Raw genomic sequence first — 25172 nt, forward strand, 5'->3', positions numbered from 1 at the left:
AATATTTTTAAACACCCATAATACGGTCAAGTCAAGATTTATATTTTTATGATGCATTTTCACTAGATATTAATAACAAAATTATATATTTTGTTTAGTTACACATTAAAAAAATAATCCATGTAATTTATTTCTAGTTATATTTTATTTTTAATGATAAATTCAAGCTTCAATATAGCACTAAGCACTTCTATAAGATTTTTAAGAGCAAAAATGTTGTAAAAGCAAAAAAAAAAAAAAAATGATAAATAATTTGTTATTTATTCTTAATAAACCATTATGTAGGGTAAATAGAAGTGGTGTTTTTGGATGTGTTTGATTTGTGTTTTGAGATAAATTTTTAAAAAAAAAATTTGAAGAGAGAGTTTAGAATTTTTTTTTTATTTATTTGGTTGTATATTTTGAAAATAGTTTTGGAGTTTGGAAGTTTGGAATAATTTGATATTTTATTATAATTAAGGAGTTGTTTGGGATGTCTTAAATAAGTTCCTTTTTTGACTTTTTGGACTAAAAAATTGAGGAAAAAAATATGATTGTTTAGGATAACTTTTTAACTTTTTACGAAAAAATGTGTATTAAAAAATTGTATAATTTAGTGTATAGGAGAAGGGAGAGAGAAATAGGCCGTACGCTGGGCAGAGTCGTGGCAGACTAGCATATAGGATATGCTTGCCTCCTTTTCGGGCATTGAATTGGACTGTGATGTTCGGTCCGTGGAGGCCACCATGGGTCTCGTTTTGGTAATCAGAACTGTTTAATGTGTAGAATTCATCAAGTACTATATGTTTGTAAAAAATCACGTTGATCAGATATCAATAGCTATTTGATCGGATTAGGTTTTTATCAACTGTTAACTATAATACCATATTTTTTTTTTATACAAAACTGATTTGATCATGTAGTTAGCAATATTCGATCAACATGATTTTGTGCAGCCATATAGTACTCGACGGGTTCTACATATTAAACGGTTCAGATTATCAAAACGAGACCCGTGACGGACCCCATGGACCGATCAACACCGTCCTTAAGCTTGCCTCTGCATGTGTAATTTGTTCTCACCAAAATCAGCAAAAGGCAACTCACGTCAACGTGATTTGTACTTTTTTTGTATAAAAATAATTTTTTTATAATTTTTTTTGATGAATAGCGATAACTTTTTAAATTTTTTTAGTAATTTTTTTTGTCTTTTTATCTTTTTTCAATGATCCCAAACCAGGCCTAAGAAGATATGTGTAAGAGAGAAAGTGATTGAGCAAACGAGAAGAGAGATAAAAAGTAATTGATAAATATGTAAGAGAAAAAGTAAATTTAAATTCTTCTGAAAAAAATTTAAAACAAACAAAATTTTAAAACATTTTCTTAAAAATTGTATCTTGACTTACAAACCAGCCGGTTGGGTTGTCTTTGAATGAAGGGAGGGCTTTACTCAAAATCCTCCGCAAAAGCTTCCTTACTGTGCAGCGCCCAACTACACCCTTCGTACTCTCTCTCTCTCTCTCTCTCTATATATATATATATATACCCTAGCGTATGCTCGTACCTAAAGGCACGGTATAAATAATATTAAGATTAAAATGCAGTTATAAAAATATATTTAATAGATTGCACTCTACAATTCCAAACAAATCAAATATAAAAAAAAATTAAATTTCAAATAATACACACCAGCCAGTGCTCTGCAATTTAAAAGAAATTAAAATTAAAATGCACACCAGTTAGTGCTACTACTACCAATCAAATTATAACTACATAAGAAATTTTAACTGCTCATAATTTTTTGGCTTGCTAATTGACTGTCAACTGCTCATAATTTTTTTATGATATACATTTTCCTTTTTATTCCATTATGATGATACATATTCCTTTTTATTTTCAACATGTGTACATGTAGAATAACCTTTAAAAGGAAAATCACTTTATAACTATTATTACATTCTTAGGAATCACCAAGTTGATGGTCCTCCAAAGTGATCATGAGGCCAAATATGATGTTTTCATAATCCTGTTTCATGCGTCATATTGATTCAACATTACAGTTTCATATATATATACAAACACACACACACAAGTCACTGTTGGAAGCCTTATTCATATCCAAATGCATGTAATGTGAAGCACATAATGATTTAGTCGAAGATTCAAATGACTCTCTCTCTCTAAACTCCAAAAAACTAACTAATTCTGTTAGTCGAAGATTCAAATGACTCTCTCTCTCTAAAAGATATGGATGCTAACATCCATCACAACTTCTTGCATAAAAAAATTTATGCAGCAGACAACAACTCCTCTTTATACATTCCTTTTAAATCCATAGTTTCATACATTTCTTAATATCATAACTGGAAAGAGACATGTAGTTAAAGTATAATGTCAAAACAATTTCAAAAGAGAAAAAAGAAAGTTCATAGAGATACACATATAAAACCCAAAAATCATGGCCTTATTAAATATCGTAAAGACCTTTGGTGAGATTTCTGGGGAAAAAAAATGCCAAATCTTCCAAACAGGAAAGACCATATTTTGTTAAAAGCAGAAAACACAAACAGGAAAGACCCACCTAATTTGGAGCCAAGAGTCTTTACCTTAATGTGAAGAATCCATGTGTTAGCAATCAAACATAATAAACAGAGTGATCTTTACCCTGGCCATACATTTCAAGCAGCCAAACTTTATTAATAAATCAATCAAACTCTGCTAATTTGCTACATAAAGCCTTCAACCTTGCTAGCAAAAGAACATTAATCAATTGAAGAGTCCAAGGAGCCTCATTGAAACATAAAATACAAAATGTCATATTAAAATATTAAATTCGGATGAGATAAATTTGAACATACATATGAATATATATATCTACATGTGGAAATTGGAAACGTCAAAAAAAAAAAAAAACAAAGCGCACATTAACTACAATCAGTAATAATACTGAAACAAACACTCGAGTTGCCTCCACTCCTGAATACTTGATGTAGGCAGCATGAAATCTTTTCTACCCCATTCAACATGCAAAACTATACTCTTCTTAAATCATATCTAACCAAGTTTTTTTCATTACACCTCACTGTATTATCTAAGGCATTTTTGTTGGCCTCTTAGCAACTTCATCTAAAATTAAGTTGACCACCTTGCAAATCCAATACTCAATAAAATGAACAACAATTCCAAACTTCTTCAATTAACACTTGGAATTCAATACAGCATTTGACCATAAATATCCATTCATATTAAAAAGGTTAATACAATACAAAAATGTAATCACCATTGTCTCATATCATCCATAGCATAAATATCTCATCAAAGTTTGTAGTAATCCAGTTCTAAGAGTAAAGCTAAATCCTAAATAAATGGAACTCACCACAACTTACCAATTACCAATATTGCTTAACTAAACAAATTAAAATCACAAATCTAACAGAGAAGCAGCAATAAATACTCTACTCTTATACATCTTCTAACAACACCACACAATGCATCATCAAGATCATCACGAAAAAAAAAAAAACCAACTGGGTGCATTAAACCATAAATATCCATTCATATTAAAATGTTAATACAGTACAAAAATGTAATCACCATTGTCTCATATCATCCATAGCATAAATATCTCATCAAAGTTTGTAGTAGTCCAGTTCTAAGAGTAAAGCTAAATCCTAAATAAATGGAACTCACCACAACTTACCAATTACCAATATTGCTTAACTAAACAAATTAAAATCACAAATCTAATAGAGAAGTAGCAATAAATACTCTACTCTTATACATCTTCTAACAACACCACACACTGCATCATCAAGATCATCGCGAAACATAATGAACCCATACATTCTTTCTCACTGGTTTGAATAGACACAACTACAAACAACATCAATTTAAACCTCAGAGACACAGAGTTTGAGAGAGAACTATAACAAAGACATTCTTTCTCACTGGTTTGAATAGACACAGCCACAAAGAACATCAATTTAAACCTCATAGACACAGGGTTTGAGAGAGAGGGAGAGAGGTACTGGAGGGGGTTCGAAGCAAAGACGATGACGGTGGCTGTGGTGGTGGTGATATCCAGATAATACCTAATTAACAAATCAATTTTACTCTGTTATATGATGGAGGAGGAGGAGGTAGAAATCAAACATGATAAAATGAAGTCCATAGTCACCACATTTAATCAGAAAGCAAACTGCTTAGAATGGGGGTCTAAAGCACAAAAATTGAAACAGCCTTTAACAATAAAATACTGAACCATAAATAAACCTTGACACTAACTAAACTCTGGTTGTTGAGAAAACTGAGGAAACGAAGAAAAAAAAATTAAAAAATAGAAGAAGAAGATGATTTTTTTATCTTACTATGAGAAAATGAAGCATTAGAAGTTCATATGTTCGCAATTAGAATCTCACTTGAAAATTAACCCTAATGCTTCGCAAAAACTCTATTTTTTGCTTTATCCACAAGCCTTTCAAGCCAAAATCTGAAATTTCAAGCAGAAACTGAAATCATTACCCAACTAATCATCGCAGTTCGAATAAAATCAAAGAGTAAAAGCAAAACTATGATTGCAAGAACAGCAAGAAAGTAAAGTGAGATCTGTTTGTCCCGACAGAGGGAAAATCTAAAAAGAAATCGTTTATGAGATCAATTGAAAGCAAGAACAGATAGCAAGAAATCGTGAGAAAGTAAAAAAAAAACCCTAGATCGAATTCAACAGAGTGAACACAAGAAAGTAAAGTGAAAGCCCTAGATCGAATTCAACAAAGTGAACCATGATCGCAACTTGTGAAGCACAGTAGAGAGAGAGAGAGATAGAGAGAGGGAACTCAACGGTTCTCTTTTATGACAGAGTGATCTTGCCTGGAGAGCATCTTACCTGAAGAGCAGCAGTTTCGGGAGCGAGGGTATAGAAGAAGAAGAACAGGGCTGGAGAGTAGCAGTTTCGGAAGCGAGGGTATGTAAGAAGAAGAACAGGGAAGGAGAGAGAGATAAAGAGGGAATGGGGTGGGTGAGAACAAAGAAGGGAGGAGATAAAGATAGAATAATAGAGTGATCTTAAAGATAGAATGGAGATGAGACGTGGGTGAGTAAGAAGTTTAGTGTTTGGGCGAGAAGTAAATTGATATATATTTAAAGGGGCTCATCTCATCCATCTATCTAAATACACAAGTGAATCATGACCATTGAAATGTCCTAGTAGGACAATTGTCTCTAGAATAAATTCAAAAACCTTTCTCCCTTATTATATAGATTTATATCTATAAGTTGTCAGCTTCTTCTGGATATGCAATTTTTGCTAAGTTTTATAGTCACAGATGGACGCATCGGACCGTTACCGCTTCGAGCCGAGGTTGTGATGGAACCCTTAGGTCGAAGAACTGACCATTTCGCTCGCATTTCGAAATCCCTAACGTATGCTCAAATCTTTTCTCATCGCATCTCATATTTTGTTCTGTTTTTCGTTTTTTCTGTTTTTAACTGTGAAGTCACACCTACATCCATTTGGGATGCTTTTTGTTTGTTTTACTTAAGCTTTAAGCATTTTACTACTAAGCTAAAGTTTAAATTGTAAAATTGGAAATGGAATTGAGCTATTTTAGTTCAAAATTTGTATTAAGATAGCATCGAATACCAAATTGAAGTACTGGGTGTTGTGATCCAACATATAAAGGGCATGCTTGGAATTGGATTTTGAATTTTTGGGATTGAAGGAAGTGGGATTATGCGGAATCAGTATATTGCTCTTTGGTGTAACTTTTGAAACTCAGCTGGAATTAGTTTATAGATTTCAAAAACAATGTTTAGATGTCTAAACAAATCTTTTAGTATTGAATTGGTTTTGATAATAGTTTACCCACTTCGCCATTTTGAAGCTGGGTAAAATAATTCACCCTTTGGGTGTTTTGGGTTGTATACTTTATTATACTTGTCTATATTTTGAGATTTGAGCTATAACAGTTGATACCTGTACTCCAGCACAACAAATTTATTTCACATTTTTTTAGTTACTAAAATATCTACTATATTATATGATTAAGCATATCTATCACCCCTTGGGCAGCACAAACATCAAGTGTTGCTAAAACATGCTAAGACTTAGAGATTGTGTTGATGTAAGTATTTCTCTTTTATATCATTAAGTTCTTCCATGTTTAGACCCATGTTGTGACAGTTTGTACCTATTGATACTTAATAGTCATGCTATTTTCCTTTTCTTTTACAGGCAACTTTAGTCATTGTAATCGTAATTTTTTTCCTTTTAGTTTTCTGATATTTGAATGTGATGAATTTTTGGATGTATAATTTAACAAAATTTATCCTTTTTCAGTAGTTGTATATTCATATATACATATTTAAAATATTTGTCACCCTTTTGTGCATACATGTATTGCTCAGGCATCCATTTTGTTTTTTTTTTTTTTTTTGATCGGCGAAAAGAAGACTTTATTGATGAAATAAATTGTAAACTACATCAATAAAGAGGAGCTTGGAGCTAAAACAAGCTCCAACCTCCTACTTGGTGAGAGACCAACGAGCAAAACAAACAGAGGAAAAAAAACCAGAAAAACCAGAAATATTATGCACAACAGCACCAAAACCAGAACAAGCAGTACAACACTCCTTTAAGCACCAAACAGATCAAGCCCTACAACAACCCTTCCAAGCACCAAAGCAGAATAGCAGCAGCCTTGAACTATAACCACCCTTCATCCAATCCAAGCACCAAGATTATTTAAACCAACACAGCTGCAAAACTGATCAAACAAATCAGACACAACAACATACAACCATGCAAAACAGATCAGGCACAATAGGACAGAACACCCTGAGCAACAACACATAGCCATGAACAGCACAACAGCACCCAGCCATGAACAACACATCAGAACAGAACACCCACTAAATCAGATGCACCAGAACAGAACAACACCCAAAAACAGCAATACACAGGTTAACACCCTCAGTGCATGATGCAGAATTTCACATTTTGCAAATTAAACACCAAATCATCAAGTAAATAACATAAGGAAGGACTAGAGGCTCTAAACCACAATGCAATCCGTGTTTTGATAATAGCACACAACTTTTCAAAATCCAGTTGTGACTCATTAAAAATGATTTCATTCCTCTGCTTCCAAAAAGACCAAAGCACTGCCAGTGGGATTATCCTCCAGATTACCTTCAATCTGTTGTTGCATCTAAACCCAGTCCACCATTGAAAAAGACCAACAATTGAACCCGGCTGCACCCAAGATACACCCCACCATCCAATAATATGAGACCAAACTCTCCAACTGAACGTACAACACAGCAGCACATGAGATATAGTTTCCCTTTCATTCCTGCAAAATACGCAGTTAACATTAGAATTGGCACTTAGGATTCCAATTCTTTGCAAATAAGTAGAAGTCTTGATCCTCCCTTTCCATGATAGCCAAGCAAAAAATTACACTTTCGGAGGTGCAGCATTCTTCCAGATGAGATATACCACTTTTGTAGGCATAGTAGATGGTGACTCATTCCACTTGTAGGCAGACGAAACAGTAAAAGTACCAGACCTGTCTGCAGCCCAAGACAATCCATCCAACACACAATTTCTGAGCTCTGGAGCAGTTTGGAGCAACTCCTTCATCCTCCTCACATCTTCAAGTTCCCATTGGAACAATGCTCTTCTGAAAGACAAATCCCACTCCTCATTTCCATTACTCCTACTCTTAATCACTGCCACTGATATACCTTTATGCATAGACACAGAGAATAATCTAGGAAATAAATTCTTTAAACAATCACTACCAACCCATTGATCCAGCCAAAAACTTATGAGCCTTCCATCCCCAATATTAACCTTAAAGTTGGCCTTAAATACCTCCAGCAACTCTGGGCACTTAATAGCAACCCTTAAAATATCCCTCCACACCAGCTTTGGCTGTCTCTGAAAGTACACAAACTGGTCTTGTTTCAAGATGTCAATTACCTGGGCTAGACTATGTTTTGTTTGTCAAAGGTTTAGGACCACACAATATCAGTTATGCTCATGCACAAGACAAACCTCCAAAGGAGATAATTGTTAGCCGTAAATGCGCTGAGGCTGTGCTTCGCGGTGCTCAGGTAAGAAGTGTCTAGTAGTGCCTACATATCAACTATATTTGTTACTTCAAGTCTCTTTGTCAAGTACTTTTGAATGTTCCAATTTGTGTTATAAACATCCTAGCATTTTCCTTTTTTCGATGATGTTCTTTATTTTTAATATTTATAGCCTTCAATCTTTTAATCTTGTACTCCATTTGCTAGAAGTATGTGGGCTAGTGGACTATTCTACCTTAATTTTCTACCCTCAGTTATTATTAACTTATTTCCCCCCCTCCTTTTATATATATATATATATATATATTTTCTCTTAGATTCCATGCCTACTTTGCGTGTTTCATTGAATATAATATTTCTTTCTCATTCAAAAGGATTTATAGTAGGCAAGGCCAGTGTTCAACAAAAAAATTCAAAACTATTGTCTAGGAAAGAAGTTGAGGTTTTAGTGTAAAGTGATATGATTATTTTATGCAGCTCACTTTTATAGAAGAGAAAGTCATTCAGTTTCATATTTTACCACTAGTATTACCTGTAATTATTTGTTATTTCCTTTGTTTATTTCTTCTATAAGTATTCGTACTGAGGCAACACAACAATATTGTGTATATTTCTCACTCTTACAGATGAAAAAATCATTCAGTTTCATATTTTACCACTAGTATTTCTTGTAATTATTTATTATTTCTTTTGTTTATTTCTTCTATAAGTTTACGTATATATTTCTTAGGTTTGTGGGGATTGCGGTACTTAATTTTGTCTTGAGGCAATAAAACAATATTGTGTATTCTCAACATGAACATCAATAACCCCCCCCCCAAAAAAAAAACACGAACTCGACAAGTTGTGATGACTTGGTACTCTTTCTTCTGTTTTCTTATGATAGTTCATGTGTAGGTATATGTTTCTGGTGTATTGGCTTGCAGTGCTCACGTTGAGAAAGGGGATGCAGTTGTAGTATCAGTTGCTGTGGAGCAGCCTGGACAGGATGGTGGATGGGGCGTTGGTATGACACGTGGAACTATTCTACAGGGATTGCAGACTAGCAAGTCAGTTTCTACAGTTATTTACTGAGTACACTGAATGACCTTTAGCGTGAATTGTTTAATTGTTTGTTCTTTGGACCTTGATTGTTGGGATCTGAAACTTTATCCATGAAAATGACCATCAAAGTGACATTGGGCGAAATTCATTGGGTTATTAACTGTCACACCCCAAACCCGCCCCTAAAAGTTTGGGCATGACCACCTCAGAACGGACATATAATACGATATATATATATATACAACATATGGGGCCTGAACGGAAGCATTTAATAATAACATAAAATAATATAAATTAATAACCATCGAGCTCACACCTATATGCCAGGATCTCAATGTGCCATTCAACAGTTCCTCATATGATAGACAGATATACAAGAAGCAGATATATGCATTCACACAATAACACATATGAGCATATATATACAGAACCAGCCCCAGACGTGGGCATACAACAAAAATATTGGTACAAGAAATTATACACGACTAGTTACATTAGATAAAAGGTTAAGGACCAAACTAGGGGTCATTGGGGGAACCCCACAAAATGCATAAGCTTCTCCACATGTCTTGACCAAGAAGGGGTGACCAAAGCTGAACTAAGACCGACCTTCAGGTTGATTGCCTACAGAAACAGACATAACACAAGGTGAGCAAGGCTCAGTGAATAATAGCACTTAACAATTTAATGATTATACTTGAATTATACTATTTATAACGTATGTAAGTGCGGAAGTCAAATAATTGCTCGTATCTGGTAAACATTTTCATAATGGCCTTGGGCCCAGTTTTCATACAGAGAGGCTTTAAGCCCAGTATTATGCAGAACGGCCTCATGCCTAACAAATCCAACAGATTGGCCTCAGGCCCAGATAGTAACAGATTGTACAGAACAACTTCCAGCCTAATAGATTACACAGATCGGCCATAGGCCCAACAGATTATACAGATCGGCCATAGGCCTAGCAGATTATACAGAACGGCCATAGGCCTAGCAGATTATACAAAACGGCCTCTGGCCTAACAGAATATACAGAATGGCCTCTGGCCTAGATATCATCAGAACAGACTAGTCTTAGGGTTATACAGAGGCACACAGATTCTTTCAATCATTCACATGAGTTTACATAGTTAGTTTGCGTTTAACAGGATACTAATGATAATTATTAGCAATAAGTAAAGCGTATTTCATAGATATCACACGTACCTTTACAGTACTATTTGTAGGGACGAAACCATTCACATTATAACGTGAGTCATATAACAACGTTATTGATATTCAATTCTTTCCTCAGGTTGAGTCATTCATAGGCCAATTCGATATTTAGCATGGTTTCTCAACAGTTACTAACATATAAAGCAACCCATAGCTCTATCTGATTATTCCTTCCGATGATCCATTCTAGCCAGATATCCATGTCATAAGACATGTGTTATAACAATTCCGGTTTTCCCTTTCTGTATCTGCTGTTTTCCAGACTTTGGTTCTGTGATGTTAGTGGCTGTATACCTTGTTGTCATCCTTTAATTCCGCTTGATTGAGTTTTAGGATGTATTGGGTAGAGTTGTTACAGGTTGGTTAGGCTTTGGTTTCAATTCCTTGTTGCCCAGTTTTTAGGAGGTCCGCTCGAGCGGGTCTTCTTGCGCTCGAGCGGAGATTGCACACTCATTATGTTTTGGTGCTCTGCAAAACTTCTGCAAGCATGTTTTTCACACTCGAGCGTGTTTCTTTACGCTCGAGCGGGTACTCTGGCACTCGAGCGGGCAGTACATTTTTTGTGTAAGTTCTGGGAGGGAAAAATCTACGCTCGAGCAGACTGGTTTTCGCGCTCGAGCGGATGTACTTTATTCTTGTGTCTTGGCGCTCGAGCGGGTCTTCTTGAGCTCGAGCGGACCTAATTTTTTGTTCTTGATGCTCGAGCTTGTGTTTTCTGCTCGAGTGAGAATGTCGTATATCAGAGGGCAGCTGGGCATTTTGAAATCATTTTCTATACTCCCACTTTCTCTCTTACTTTTCCAAAATGCCATTTGAGAGCCTCTCTCTCTAGAAACTCTCTTCTCAGAGGGCTTCATTTTGATCCGTGGATTTTGGAGTTTGGAGCATTTTGATTTTCTTCATCCTCTTCTCTTGGGCTCCGAATTTGAGGTAGGGATTCCTACTCACTCTTATGGTCTTTGACATAGATTTTTGGTTGTTTTGATAAAGTGTTGAAGTTAGGAAATTTTGGGGCTTAGGGTTTCAAAATGTTAAAAGGGGGTTTTGTTATTTTGATTCTAAAATGTGTATTGTGGGTTTCAAAATAATGATATTATTGTTGGTTGTTGATATATAGACCATTGGGTCAATATGGGGAAATGGGGTAGAGAACCCTAATTGGTTGTATAAATTAATTGGTATAATTAATTTGGGAAAATTGTGGCTATATGGAATTGAGTTGGAAATAATGAAATTGGCTCATTATATAGTAGAATAGTGGAGTTGGATTTATTAATTGCTCACTTTTGAAAACATTGATATTTTATCTGTTGGAGCTTTTATTATCTATTTAGAAATGATTGCTTGGGCTACCGGTGGAGGGTAGTTTTGATTGTTGTAGACAATGCATGATGATTAGGCAAACTAAAACTAATCAATTGGATATGTCATAGAGTATGACCATTGATAGAATACATTAACGTTATGTATTGATTGATTGTGTATATGACCTATGTGTGTATACATTGTGTGTGTGGGAGGAGATAGGGGATGTACTCCACGGTTTAGAGGAAGATAGGGGATGGACCTCTAAACCGGATGTTGTTTGAGAGGAGATAGGGGATAGACTCCACTGATACAGCTCATATGCTTGTCAGTTAACGTGTTGATATAGCTTATATGCTTATCTATGGAAGTGTTGATACAGCTCATATGCTTATCTTTGGAAGTGTTAATATAGCTAATATGCTTATCTGTTGAAATGTGGATACAACTTGTATGCTTATCTATTGAGATGTTGATACAACTAGTATGTTTATCTATTGTAAAATGGGAATCGTTTAATATGAGTCACTGTCTCATATAAGTGGTTGGCCAGGTTCTGAGCTGTTGATGTAAATTGTGAAATTGATAAGAAATGGGAAATGAAAAGAAACATGAACACAGTGGCCATGAAATGGAAATGGGTTATGAATTGATTTATGGAAATTGAACATTTATCAATTGCTAATGTCTTAGTTACTGCTCATACTGTGTTTAGCATATCTCTACTGGGCGTTGGCTCACCCTATATGGGACATTATTTTCAGGTACAGGTAATATGCCACCTCCAAGGACATAGCTTGGATGATGATGAGAGTTGAAGACTCTTTTTGTTTATTTTGTTTGTATTACATGTATATCAAGCCAAGGGCTTATTTTGTATAGAGTTAGTACTCTTCTTTTGTGTAACCAGGTGTTAACTTGGATAGCTGTAAGCCCTTAGGGCATTTGCTTTTGTTGTTAACATGTAATACTGTTGTAAGAGCTACTCTAATGAATAGAAATTGTTGGTTTCTTTTATATCAATGCATGTCTAAAGCGATGGGTTTTATCTATTATTTTGAGGGCGTTACAACTTGGTATCAGAGCGTACTGGGTTCGAATACTTTGGGTACGTGGGAAGTGATTAGGATCACAATGGGTTTGTCTCGCTTGATAGAGACTTAGATGCAGTGTTATGTGCTTATATGATAACATGTTTATGTGACTATGTGGGTATGGAATGTAGTTTCTAGGATGTTGATTGGATCCTTGGGTTTCTGGAAGTCTTGTTGGAAAAGCACTCGATCAATGTTGTTTCTAACCGGAACTCTATTAACGCCTCGGGACTATCATTATCCGGGAATGAAATTCGTAATTGCTTATGTGATTATGTGCTTACGTGGAGTGAATTACAGTTGTCCATGCCTTAGGACGTGAGTGTTATAGCTTCGGCACGTTTGTGAATGTGCTAATGGTCCTGGTTACCTTTATTAGGATGTCAGGACGAGGACGTGGTAGGCGTGGCATGCGTGGTAGGCAAGAGATGCCTTTACCGGATGATATTCCGGCACAGCAGGAGGGAGTTGGTAAGGCCAATGTGGCCGAGCCAGCGGGTCAGCTGGCTATTAGTGCCTTGGCCTGAGAGATAGTAGGAGCTTTGGGTATTCTCAGCACAGGGAATCAAGATCAGGCCCACGTTGCTGAGGCAGGGCCTTCCTTCTTGAAAATGAAGTTTTTTCGGTCTAACCCGGACGAGTTTGTTGGGGATCCGAAGGAGCCACTTAAGGGTGACGAGTGGTTGGAACAGATGGAGAAGACATTCGAGATGCTTGGCATCGAGGACGAGGCTTTAAAGGTGACCTTGGCATCCTTCCAACTGAAAGGAGATGCGGGTCAATGGTGGAAGTACGAGAAGGGCAGCGTTGGGGGTACATGGGAGGCTTTTGTGAATACCTTCCAGGAGAAGTTTTTATCTTCAGCTGCTAGGGAGAAGTTGAGGGAGCAGTTTTGCCAGCTTAAACAGCAGGGTTTGTCTGTGGCCGAGTTTGAGGCTACTTTTACTAGTCTATCCAGGTTTGCACCTAAACTTGTGGCGTCCGAGGAACGCCGTTGCTTTGAGTTTGAACGGAAGTTGAGGCATGGACTCAAGCTGAGAGTTGGAGGGTCCTTTATCTGGGAGTACAGACGTTTGGTCGATGTTGTAGCTCATATGGAGATTATGATGCAGGAAGAGGATGAAGGGCAGAGAGGCTCCAAGAGGAGCCAAGATGGTCAGGGTGACGGCAGGAGACAGAGGGGTTCTAACCCTCAGCAGTCTCAGGGTGGTTTGGCTAGATTGACCCTTCTAGTGCCGAGTGCGGGCTCTGGGAGAGGTAGTCAAGGAGGCTTGACTTGTTTTGCGTGTGGCCAGTTGTGTCACAAGTTTTCGGTTTGCCCGCAGAATGGAGGGGGTCGGCGAGCTGCTTCTTCTTCAGCCAGACCTCAGGGCCAGAGTCAGGACAGGGGCCAGCCTTTGTCTTGCTATCAGTGTGGTCAACCTGGGCACCTGAAGAGGTATTGCCCATAGTTGAGTGCCACTTCAGGAGCGTCTGGTTCTAGGCAGATGCAGAGTTATCAGCCAGCTCAGTCTGTGCAGGCCTCGAGGGCCAATCCGGGAGCTTCGTCATCCCAGTCAGTGCAGCAATCTTTTGCTCCTAGAGGTGAGTAGGTGGATCAGGGGCCTACAGGGCGCGTGTATGCTGTTACCGCGCAGGACCTAGTACCGGCTCCATCAGTAGTGAGAGGTACCTTTCTGTTTTGCAACTCGGTTGCTAGTGTATTGATTGATACGGGTGCGTCCCATTCTTTTGTATCTGCTACATTTGCATCTGTGTTGGAGTTGGAATTGGCACTGTTAGCATCTCCTATTTGTGTAGTATCACCTGTTGGGGGTGAATTGATTTTGAAACACGGATGTAAAGGTTGTGATATAGAGGTCGTCGACCATAGGCTTCCTTTTCCCTTTGTTGTTATGCCCATGAAGGGTTTTGATGTTATTTTGGGAATGGACTGGCTATCGTCATATCGGGCTGTTATTGATTGCTACCGCCAGAGGGTCACAGTTTGTACCTTGAGCGGGGAGTGTTTCCATTTCTTGGGGGATCGGGTTGGTAGTGTGTTGCCACCGATGTATGATCTGCGAGGGCGGAGTAAGCTTAGTGGTCTACTTGCTAGCTTTATGAGTGGTGAGTGTGATGAGACCTAGATTGTATTACTGAGGGTGGTTTGTGAGTATTCGGATGTTTTTCCCGAGGATCTCGTTAGTTTTCCACCTCACCGAGAGATAGAGTTCTCTATTGATTTAGTGCCCGGCACAGCGCCGATTTCTATGTCACCTTATCGTTTTGCCCCAGCCGAGTTGAGTGAGTTGAAGATTCAGCTCCAGGAATTACTGGATAAGGATTTTGTTCGCTCTAGTGTTTCGCCGTGGGGAGCACCGGCCCTCTTTGCTAAAAAGAAAGATGGTGCCTTGAGATTGTATATCGACTACCGAAAGTTGAATCGGACTACGGTTAAGAATAAGTACCCTATGCCCCGTATAGATGATTTGTTTGACCAGTTGAAGGGTTCCCGTTGTTTCTCTAAGATAGACTTGAGATTGGGTTACCACTAGTTGAGGATCAGGGAGGAGGATATTTCGAAGACGGCATTCCGTACGCGGTACAGCCATTATGAGTTTCTGGTGATGCCATTCAGGCTTACCAATGCACCGACAGTCTTTATGGACTTGATGAACCGGATCTTCCGAGAATTCTTAGATCGATTTGTGGTTGTATTCGTGGATGACATTCTTATCTATTCGCCTTCTGAGGAGGAGTACAAGGAACACTTGAGAGTGGTGCTTGAATTGCTTAGAGCCCATAGGCTGTATGCCAAGTTTGGAAAGTGTGAGTTCTGGCTAGGAGAGGTCAAATTCTTAGGCCATGTGGTGTCCGGGGAAGGGGTGTCTGTTGATACATCCAAGGTAGAGGCAGTACAAGATTGGGCACAGCCTAAGAGTGTGTTTGAGATCCGCAGTTTTCTGGGATTAGCTGGGTATTACCGTCGGTTTGTGAAAGATTTCTCCAGGCTAGCTTCGCCGTTGACTAGATTGACGCGGAAAGGGGTCAAGTTTGTGTGGAGTGAGACTTGTGAAAAGTCGTTCCAGGAGTTGAAAGTTAGATTGACTACCACTCCGGTTTTGATTATTCCGGAGAGAGGGTTGGGTTATGCGGTTTGTTGTGATGCCTCACGAGAGGGTTTGGGTTGTGTGTTGATGCAAGAGGGGAAAGTGGTAGCTTATGGCTCACGTCAGTTGAAAATACACGAGAAGAATTACCCTACACATGACCTAGAGTTAGCAGCAGTAATCTTTGCCTTGAAAATTTGGAGGCACTACCTTTATGGTGAGAGGTTTGAGGTGTTCTCGGACCACAAGAGTTTGAGGTATCTGTTTACACAAAGAGACTTGAATTTGAGGTAGAGGAGATGGATGAAGTTCATTGAGGACTATGATTTTGAGTTGCACTATCACCCGGGAAAGGCCAATGTTGTGGCCGATGCCCTTAGTAGGAAATTCATTAGTGATGTAGCTTGTATAGCCATCCGGGAATGGGAGATGTTGGGTGCACTTGGCGAGTTCGATTTGCTTCTGGGCAAATCTGTTGAGACTGCGGCCTTGTTTTCTGTTGTTGCGCAGCCTACACTTGTGACTCGAGTGTTAGAGGCACAGAGAGGTGACCTTGAGGTAGAATTCCTCCGAGAGAAGATCTCCAGTGGGAAGGTTGAGAAGGGTTTGATGGTGTATCCCGACCAGAGTGTGAGATACCGAGACGGTTTGTTTGTGCCGGAGTCTTGCCGAGAGGAAGTACTCCGAGAGTTCCATCATTCACGCCTTGCGGTGCATCTGGGAGGCACTAAGATGTATCGGGATTTAGGTCGCCAGTTTTGGTGGCGGGGTATGAAGAGAGATGTGGCTATTTTCGTGTCAAAGTGCCTTACTTGTCAGCAAGTGAAGGCCGAGCATCAGAGGCCAGCGGGTTTGTTGCAACCCTTGCCTATTGCCCGAGTGGAAGTGGGAGCATGTCACTATGGACTTCGTTGTAGGTCTTCTGAGGACTCACCAGGGTAGTGATGCCATTTGGGTGGTTGTAGATCGGTTGACTAAGTCGGCGCACTTTATCCCTATACGCATGAGAGATTTGGTAGATCATCTCGCCGACTTATATATTCGGGACATAGTGAGATTGCACGGGGTCCTAGTGACGATCGTCTCAGATAGAGATCCTCGTTTTACTGCTAGATTGTGGCAGAGTTTGCAGAGTGCCTTGGGCACTAAGTTGACCTTTAGTACGGCTTATCATCCTCAAACTGACGGGCAGTCCGAGCGTACTATTTAGATCCTTGAGGATATGTTTCGAGGTTGTGTCCTTGACTTTAGTGGGACATGGGAGAGGCACTTGCCCTTGGTGGAGTTTGCCTACAACAACAGTTTTCAATCTAGCATCGGTATGGCACCATTTAAGGCCTGGTATAGCCAACCGTGTAGGTCTCCAGTGTGTTGGGCCGAGGTGGGTGATGCACCTTTGTTGGGTACAGAGAAAGTTGAGCTTATCCGTAGGAGGCTTGTTACAGCCCAGAGTCGCCAAAAGAGTTATACTGACCGTAGGAGGAGGTCTTTGGCATTTGAGGTAGGTGATCATGTCTTCTTGAAAATATCACCTAGGCGAGGTTTGATGAGGTTCGGAAAGGGTGGGAAGTTATCCCCTCGGTTTATCGGTCCCTTTGAGATCCTCGAGATGATTGGGGAAGTTGTTTATCGTTTGGCTTTGCCACCCCAGTTGTCCGGGGTTCATGACGTGTTTCATGTTAGTATGCTTCAGAAGTACGAGCTGGATCCATCCCATGTGTTAGATTGGACCGACTTAGAGGTAGATGAGGATGCCTCGTATGAAGAGAGACCGGTTCGGGTCTTGGATAGGCGGGATCAAGTCCTGCCTGGCAAGACCATTCCTTTGGCAAAGGTTTTGTGGAAACATCACGGAGTGGAGGAAGCCACTTGGAAACGTGAGTTGGAAGTCCGCGAGAAATATCCGGACTTGTTTGTTGATGTGTAACTATGCATTGGTAATTTTGTAATATCGTTAAACTTTAAGAGCAATATATATGTCTTAAATTGTAAAACATGGTGGATGTTTTGGTTTATGGAAGTATTGTAGAACTTGCCTTGAAATGGAAGTTTGTTATAACATTATATATGTTGAATGTATTGTAGAAATGGAGATATATCATCAATGTGAAATATGATATAGAATTGTGAAACAAGTATATAGAAATTGTTGAATTTCGAGGAAAACATGTTGTTAATACATATTGAGATATGTGGTGAATTGCCTCTTGAATAAGAGATGGAATGACCGATAATGGGTCGAGTTGTTGAATTTCGCTTGTAATACTGTTGGGAATTGAGAAAATCTTGTTTTTGAAAAACTTGTATTTAATTTCGGGGATGAAATTCTTTAAGGGGGGAAGGTTATAGCGATTCCGGTTTTCCCTTTCTGTATCTGTTGTTTTCTGGACTTTGGTTCCGTGATGTTGGTGGTTGTATACCTTGTTGTCATCCTTTAATTCGGCTTGATTGAGTTTTAGGATGTATTGGGCAGAGTTGTTACAGGTTGGTTAGGCTTTGGTTTCAATTCCTTGTTGCCCAGTTTTTAGGAGGTCCGCTCGAGCGGGTCTTCTTGCGCTCGAGCGGAGATTGCACACTCCCTGTATTTTGGTGCTCTACAAAACTTCTGCAAGCATGTTTTTCACGCTCGAGCGGGTTTCTTTACACTCGAGCGGGTACTCTTGCGCTCGAGCGGGTAGTACATTTTTGGTGTAAGTTCTGGGAGGGGGAAATCTACGCTCGAGCAAACTGGTTTTCGCGCTCGAGCGGATGTACTTTATTCTTGTGTCTTGGCGCTCGAGTGGGTCTTCTTGAGCTCGAGCGGACCTAATTTTTTGTTCTTGACGCTCGAGCATTGTGTTTTCTGCTCGAGTGAGAATGTCGTATATCAGAGGGCAGCTGGGCATTTTGAAATCATTTTCTATACTCCCACTCTCTCTCTTACTTTTCCAAAACGCCATTTGAGAGCCTCTCTCTCTAGAAACTCTCTTCTCTCTAGGGTTTGATCTAGTTAGACTGCTTCCCTCCCCTTTGGCCTTTGTAAAAGTTATGTTGATCGTCGAGGGCTTCATTTTGATCCGTGGATCTTGGAGTTTGGAGCATTTTGATTTTCTTCATCCTCTTTTCTTGGGCTCCGAATTTGAGGTAGGGATTCCTACTCACTCTTATAGTCTTTGACATAGATTTTTGGTTATTTTGATAAAGTGTTGAAGTTGGGAAATTTTGGGGCTTAAGGTTTCAAAATGTTAAAAGGGGGTTTTGTTATTTTGATTCTAAAATGTGTATTGTGGGTTTTAAAATAATGATATTGTTGTTGATTGTTGATATATAGACCATTGGGTCAATATTGGGAAATGTGATAGAGAGCCCTAATTGGTTGTATAAATTAATTGGTATAATTAATTTGGGAAAATTGTGGCTAGATGGAATTGAGTTGGAAATAATGAAATTGGCTCATTATATAGTAGAATAGTGGAGTTGGATTTATTAATCGCTCACTTTTGAAAACATTGATATTTTATCTGTTGGAGCTTTTATTATATATTTAGAAATAATTGCTTGGGCTACCAGTGGATGGTAGTTTTGATTGTTGTAGACAATGCATGATGATTAGGCAAACTAAAACTAATCAATTGGATATGTCATAGAGTATGACGGTTGATAGAATACATTAACGTTATGTATTGATTGATTGTGTATATGACCTATGTGTGTATACATTGTGTGTGTGGGAGGAGATAGGGGATGTACTCCACGGTTTAGGGGAAGATAGGGGATGGACCTCTAAACCGGATGTTGTTTGGGAGGAGATAGGGGATGGACTCCACTGATACAGCTCATATGCTTGTCAGTTAACGTGTTGATATAGCTTATATGCTTATCTATGGAAGTGTTGATACAGCTCATATGCTTATCTTTGGAAGTGTTGATATAGCTAATATGCTTATCTGTTGAAATGTGGATACAACTTGTATGCTTATTTGTTGATATGTTGATACAACTAGTATGTTTATCTATTGTAAAATGGGAAACGTTTAATATGAGTCACTGTCTTATATAAGTGATTGGCCAGGTTCTGAGCCGTTGATGTAAATTGTGAAATTGATAAGAAATGGAAAATGAAAAGAAACATGAACACAGTGGCCATGAAATGAAAATGGGTTATGAATTGATTTATGGAAATTGAACATTTATCAATTGCTAATGTCTTAGTTACTGCTCATACTGTGTTTAGCATATCTCTATTGGGCGTTGGCTCACCCTATATGAGACATTATTTTCAGGTACAGGTAGTATGCCACCTCCAAGGACATAGCTTGGATGATGATGAGAGCTGAAGACTCTTTTTGTTTATTTTGTTTGTATTACATGTATATCAAGCCAAGGGCTTATTTTGTATAGTTTGTACTCTTCTTTTGTGTAACCAAGTGTTGACTTGGACAACTGTAAGCCCTTAGGGCATTTGCTTTTGTTGTTAACATGTAATACTGTTGTAAGAGCTACTCTGATGAATAGAAATGGTTGGTTTCTTTTATATCAATGCATGTCTAAAGTGATGGGTTTTATGTATTATTTTGAGGGCGTTACATGTGTTGAACCAAACAGACTGTAGGAGTCCCAGATGGGACATTCGGGATATCATGTTCCCATTCAAAATATCATGTTCCCGGTAAGTGGGGGTTACATTCACAATTTCTTTCTGTCAACCAATTCCACAGTATTAATAGTTTGTATGCAATTCTTATGCAGAGTCATAAGTAATTTACAGGTTATAGCACATTAATGATAACTATTAACCGTAACCAGAATGCAAAGTAGTTCCAGAGTCATACCGATGTACACAAATTCCTTCAACGTTTACATAAGTTCACACCGATTCCCAATCCACATACATGTTAACGTAATTATTAACAGAGAACAGAACGTTAATAACAATAATTATTAACAGTAAATAAATGTACATGCATAATACTATTACTCACTGCGTTGTGGCGGAGCGCTAATTCCTCCCGGAGTGTGTTCTACACACACACAAAGTCACAAATTAATTCTTTTTCCTTGTTAAATCATTTTTTGACTCACTTTTGTTTCGAATGAATTTACAAACATCAAAAGGCATCAAATACTAATTTCAAAAATATTAGAGGGTTAAGCACATAAAACAGAGCAGATAACATTTTACAGCATAGGCTGCACGTGTGGCTAGGAAGCCCCGCACGTGCCTTTTTAGCAGTAGCCAAAACCCAAAAATCAACCATTTCCCGTACGTGCGGCCATGACCCCCGCACGTGCGGCGATTCCCCCAGTGAGAGCAGTCCGAAATTCAAGCAAAATCTCATTTATGGTGAGTATTTACAAGGCTCAAAATAAGTCTATAAATTGCTAGACTATGGTCCAAAAATCATGTGAATAAGAATTACAAACACATATCACTCTCAATATGAATTGATTCTTCTATTTCTTGCAATTCATAAACATCAGTTAAACACTTTGAATCCCTACTATAAAGTTCCCAAATATAAATGTAATCATCCAAATCCATAAATGAGTTCAAACATGTAAAGATAAGGAATAGAATGAAATTCCTCGTCATATAACACAATTTAACTCCAAATCAATCCAAGGATACAACATCTTTTTAATTTAACCAACACACACCCTAATTTGCATGATTATCAAAGAAAATCTAACTCATATTCAAGAGAGGACTTAATTCAAGCAAAATACACATACCTTGAGCTTTAAACCCTACAATCCCTCTCAATTTTCCAATTTTTGTTCTTGATGAGTGCATTCTCTTCCTCTCAAACCCTCTTCTTCCCTAATTCTTTTTCTCAGGAAATATTTTGAGTAATTGCTCTAAGTCAAAGATGTAAGGAACACACACACACACACATATATATTTATATATATATATATATATATATCTAAAGGTGACTATAGACAAAATTTAATCAGTTTAATCGTTCCAAATCAAAATTTCACAGAAAACCCTATTATGATCTAAAAAACATACTGAACTCAAATATAACATCAATTTCAGGTAATTAAGTCTCTACGGCTTCCAATTTCTGATTCAAACATTATAATTGTGACAGATTTTTCTCTTATTAGACAGATATGCATCCATAATCATAGGATTCACTTAATTAAACTTAATTTCACATAAAATTTCACAATAAGCATTTAAATGCACAGAATGCGCGACTGAAAGTATACCAGAAACATACACGAGGGTCGGGTTATTACACTCTCCCCCCCTTAAATAAGTTTGGTCCCTCAAACTTGTTTTACCATGTAACAGATTAGAAATCCCACTCTCACATCATTGCCCCATTCTGTTATAGATGTTCACGTAATTCTTCAGTTCGAACAAGTCATAGGTTAACCCGATATATATCACAGTTATTCGAAAGGTCTCAACATAATAAGCTCCTCAGAGCTTTATTCAATTAGTCGTTTCGATGTCCATTTCAGGCATATAGAACAAGAGAAAACAACTCCATATATTTATTTCATAGGATCCTGTATTGAATAAGATAAGACTACCATAGTCCATAGCAGGACGTTTAAGGCATAAAATCCTTAGTAGGTAGGGTTTATAATCACAATATTTTCTTGTCAAAAAGTTCCATAGCGTCAATTTTCAAATACAGAAGCATGCAATTCTCAAACACAGAAATATAGTAGAAACTATTTCTTTCAGCACATAATTCATATAGTCCCATAGCATACATTAATCTCAACCACGATAATAAAAAAAAATGTTCTTTACTATGTTCAACCAAATCGACCCAGTATTAATAGTTCATATGTAAATCTCATTACTTGGTAAATCACATATTACAAGTCACTTGGAGATGAGTTGTTAACTAAAGCTAGATATCGTGTTCAAAAGAAATTAATTATGTAGTTAAATTCAAATCATATTATGCATAATGAAATCAGATATCAGAGCCCACCAACAAGGTTCTGTCTATTTAACAAAGTATACTTCTTTCCAATAGTCACAAATAAGTCGCTTAAGTACGTAGCCACTAGCTTAACAATCTGTTCTTAGTATTCCCCTATTTTCAAAAGCATTTCAGAGGCATACCATTATATTGGTTCAGAATTATATGTAATAGTTCTTGTCAAGGTCAGTACAACATAAAGAAGCGTCACAATACACGTCGTTACTTCCTCATAGCATTACTTCTAAGCACGGTAACACAAGGAAAATCATGCTCAGAATCAAACAGTTATGATAATATCAAAACTAGTATCATATACTTTTGCAAATTCATGCAGATGTGCCATGATAAACACTTAATCACACTATTACAACCATCTTTCCGAGCAAAGGAAGCCATCCAAAGATAAGGCCAGAAATCAAATTCAAAATCATGCTTAATTAATCAGCCATAACAGTAGGGTGTAACATCCTCCCTTAATAGGCATTTCTTCTTATTACAGCACAAACTAATTTGGCCCCTTTTTAATCATTTAAGTATTTCACTGTTCAGATAATTCTTACGAAAATTATAGACCAGTCGTTCGGCCCAGTCAATTAACATAAGCAAAGTATCCAGTTACTCCACGTACGTAGGTTCTATTAGGTCCATTTGTTTTAACAAAGTTCACTATATCTCACAGAACAATTCATATCATAGCCTCTAATATAAAATAGAGGACTAAATTGGCAATTTGCAATATCCAACATTTGCAGATTTACACAGAAATATATCATAGACATGATTTCTTAATCTTAAGTCAGTATATACGTAGGCAGGATTTTAATTCTTACGGTAACTTATCAGATTACCAATCATTTAGTTTCGATTCCAAATTAGTCAATAATTACCTATCTTTTTTACGAGTATCATATGAGCAGACAAGTAATATGGGTGGGGTCCTTCATGTCGTTTAACCATTTCTTATAAGAAATCCCGATTACAGATTACAGATTATAGATTACACATAAACAAAGTAGATTACAGATTACAGATTACATATTACAGAGTACAGAGTACAGATTCCTTACTATAAACAGACACAATTATGTTAAACACCATCAATAATTCCTCATCAGAAGTCATCGGTAATTTTCTCGGTTTGCGAAATCATATTAATTACATGTCGTTCCATGGTCAATAATCAACTTCCAAGTATAGCTAATGTGTAGGTCATTCCCTTGTCCACTTAAACAATCAGTGGGAACAAAATCACATTTAATTAACTTCTTACACAATTCTAAGAGGGATCACTTTATGCATAGCTTCTTCTCACAGCCACTCATACTCAATACAATCGAGCTATCATGCAAAACCCAATTTATCAAATATCTAAGCACAATAACTTCTCAAAATCACAGGTCTAAACTTTGTTGTGGCAAGAAAGACATGGCTATATCATAAAAGTTAGAGCATCACATATATCATTTCATTTGGTCAACAAGTCCTTGAAATATGCAATACTTAGAGTTTAATCAATTCATCTAAACAGATGCTAGAAAGCACAATTATATGGTCATCGTTCCCCACAGATAACTATCAACCGATAACACACATTTCATCTCACCATTTGCATATAAATTGTTTTACCAAGCTCGAACCCTCACCACATGCAGTGCACGCTTTTGATTGAATCCCACCTGCGTGTCTTGTATTGTCCACTAATCTATTTAAGATAAATAGAGGCAATAGTTCTCATAATTATTTATTCTTTATTATTTAATTTTTTTTTCTTGCAATTCGTTTTACTTAGGTTGTACAATTTCCCTTTTCATTCTGTCTAGGCAGACGGAGGTAAAATCCTCCGGATCTTCCATTTTTATGCTCACTATATTCTGCATCACAATCAGTCACAATATACTCAAAAGATATACAATACACATAACTGCAGATATTACACACACAAATATCGTTGCCATTAATCTATTTCATATGCACCAAGGATGTCATGCACGATGCCTAAGTCTTTTCTGGACATCCTCAAGCTCAATGGATTCGTGTGTGAGATAGCAACTCGTGCTCTGAAACCACTTGTCATGCCCCAAACCCGCCACTAAAAGTTTCGGCATGACCACTTCAGAACGGACAGATAATATGATATATATATATACAACATATGGGGCCTGAAGGGAAGCATTTAATAATAACATAAAATAATATAAATTAATAACCATCGAGCTCACACCTATATGCCAGGATCTCAATGTGCCATTCAACAATTCCTCATATGATAGACAAATATACAAGAAGCAGATATATGCATTCACACAATAACACATATGAGTATATATATACAAAACTAGCCCCACACGTGGGCATACAACAAAAATATTGGTACAGGAAATTATACACGACTAGTCACATTAGATAAAAGGTTA

General features: G+C 37.7%; 1 pseudogene across 1 annotated transcript in view; it reads left to right on the plus strand.

Annotated features, from left to right (window-relative positions):
• Positions 1 to 7808: 7808 nt before the first annotated feature.
• The window catches only part of LOC114305851 (rRNA (cytosine-C(5))-methyltransferase NOP2C-like), a 48962-nt pseudogene continuing 31598 nt past the window's right edge, over positions 7809 to 25172 (plus strand). Inside the window, exons 1-3 of the transcript XR_014345593.1 lie at positions 7809 to 7840; positions 7929 to 8097; positions 8971 to 9118. The product of XR_014345593.1 is annotated as an rRNA (cytosine-C(5))-methyltransferase NOP2C-like (transcript). The remainder of the gene's footprint in view (positions 7841 to 7928; positions 8098 to 8970; positions 9119 to 25172) is intronic.

This window comes from Camellia sinensis, chromosome 12 (genome assembly GCF_055761805.1).
Source record: "Camellia sinensis isolate YWXY chromosome 12, ASM5576180v1, whole genome shotgun sequence".
NCBI classification, from domain to species: Eukaryota; Viridiplantae; Streptophyta; class Magnoliopsida; order Ericales; family Theaceae; genus Camellia; species Camellia sinensis.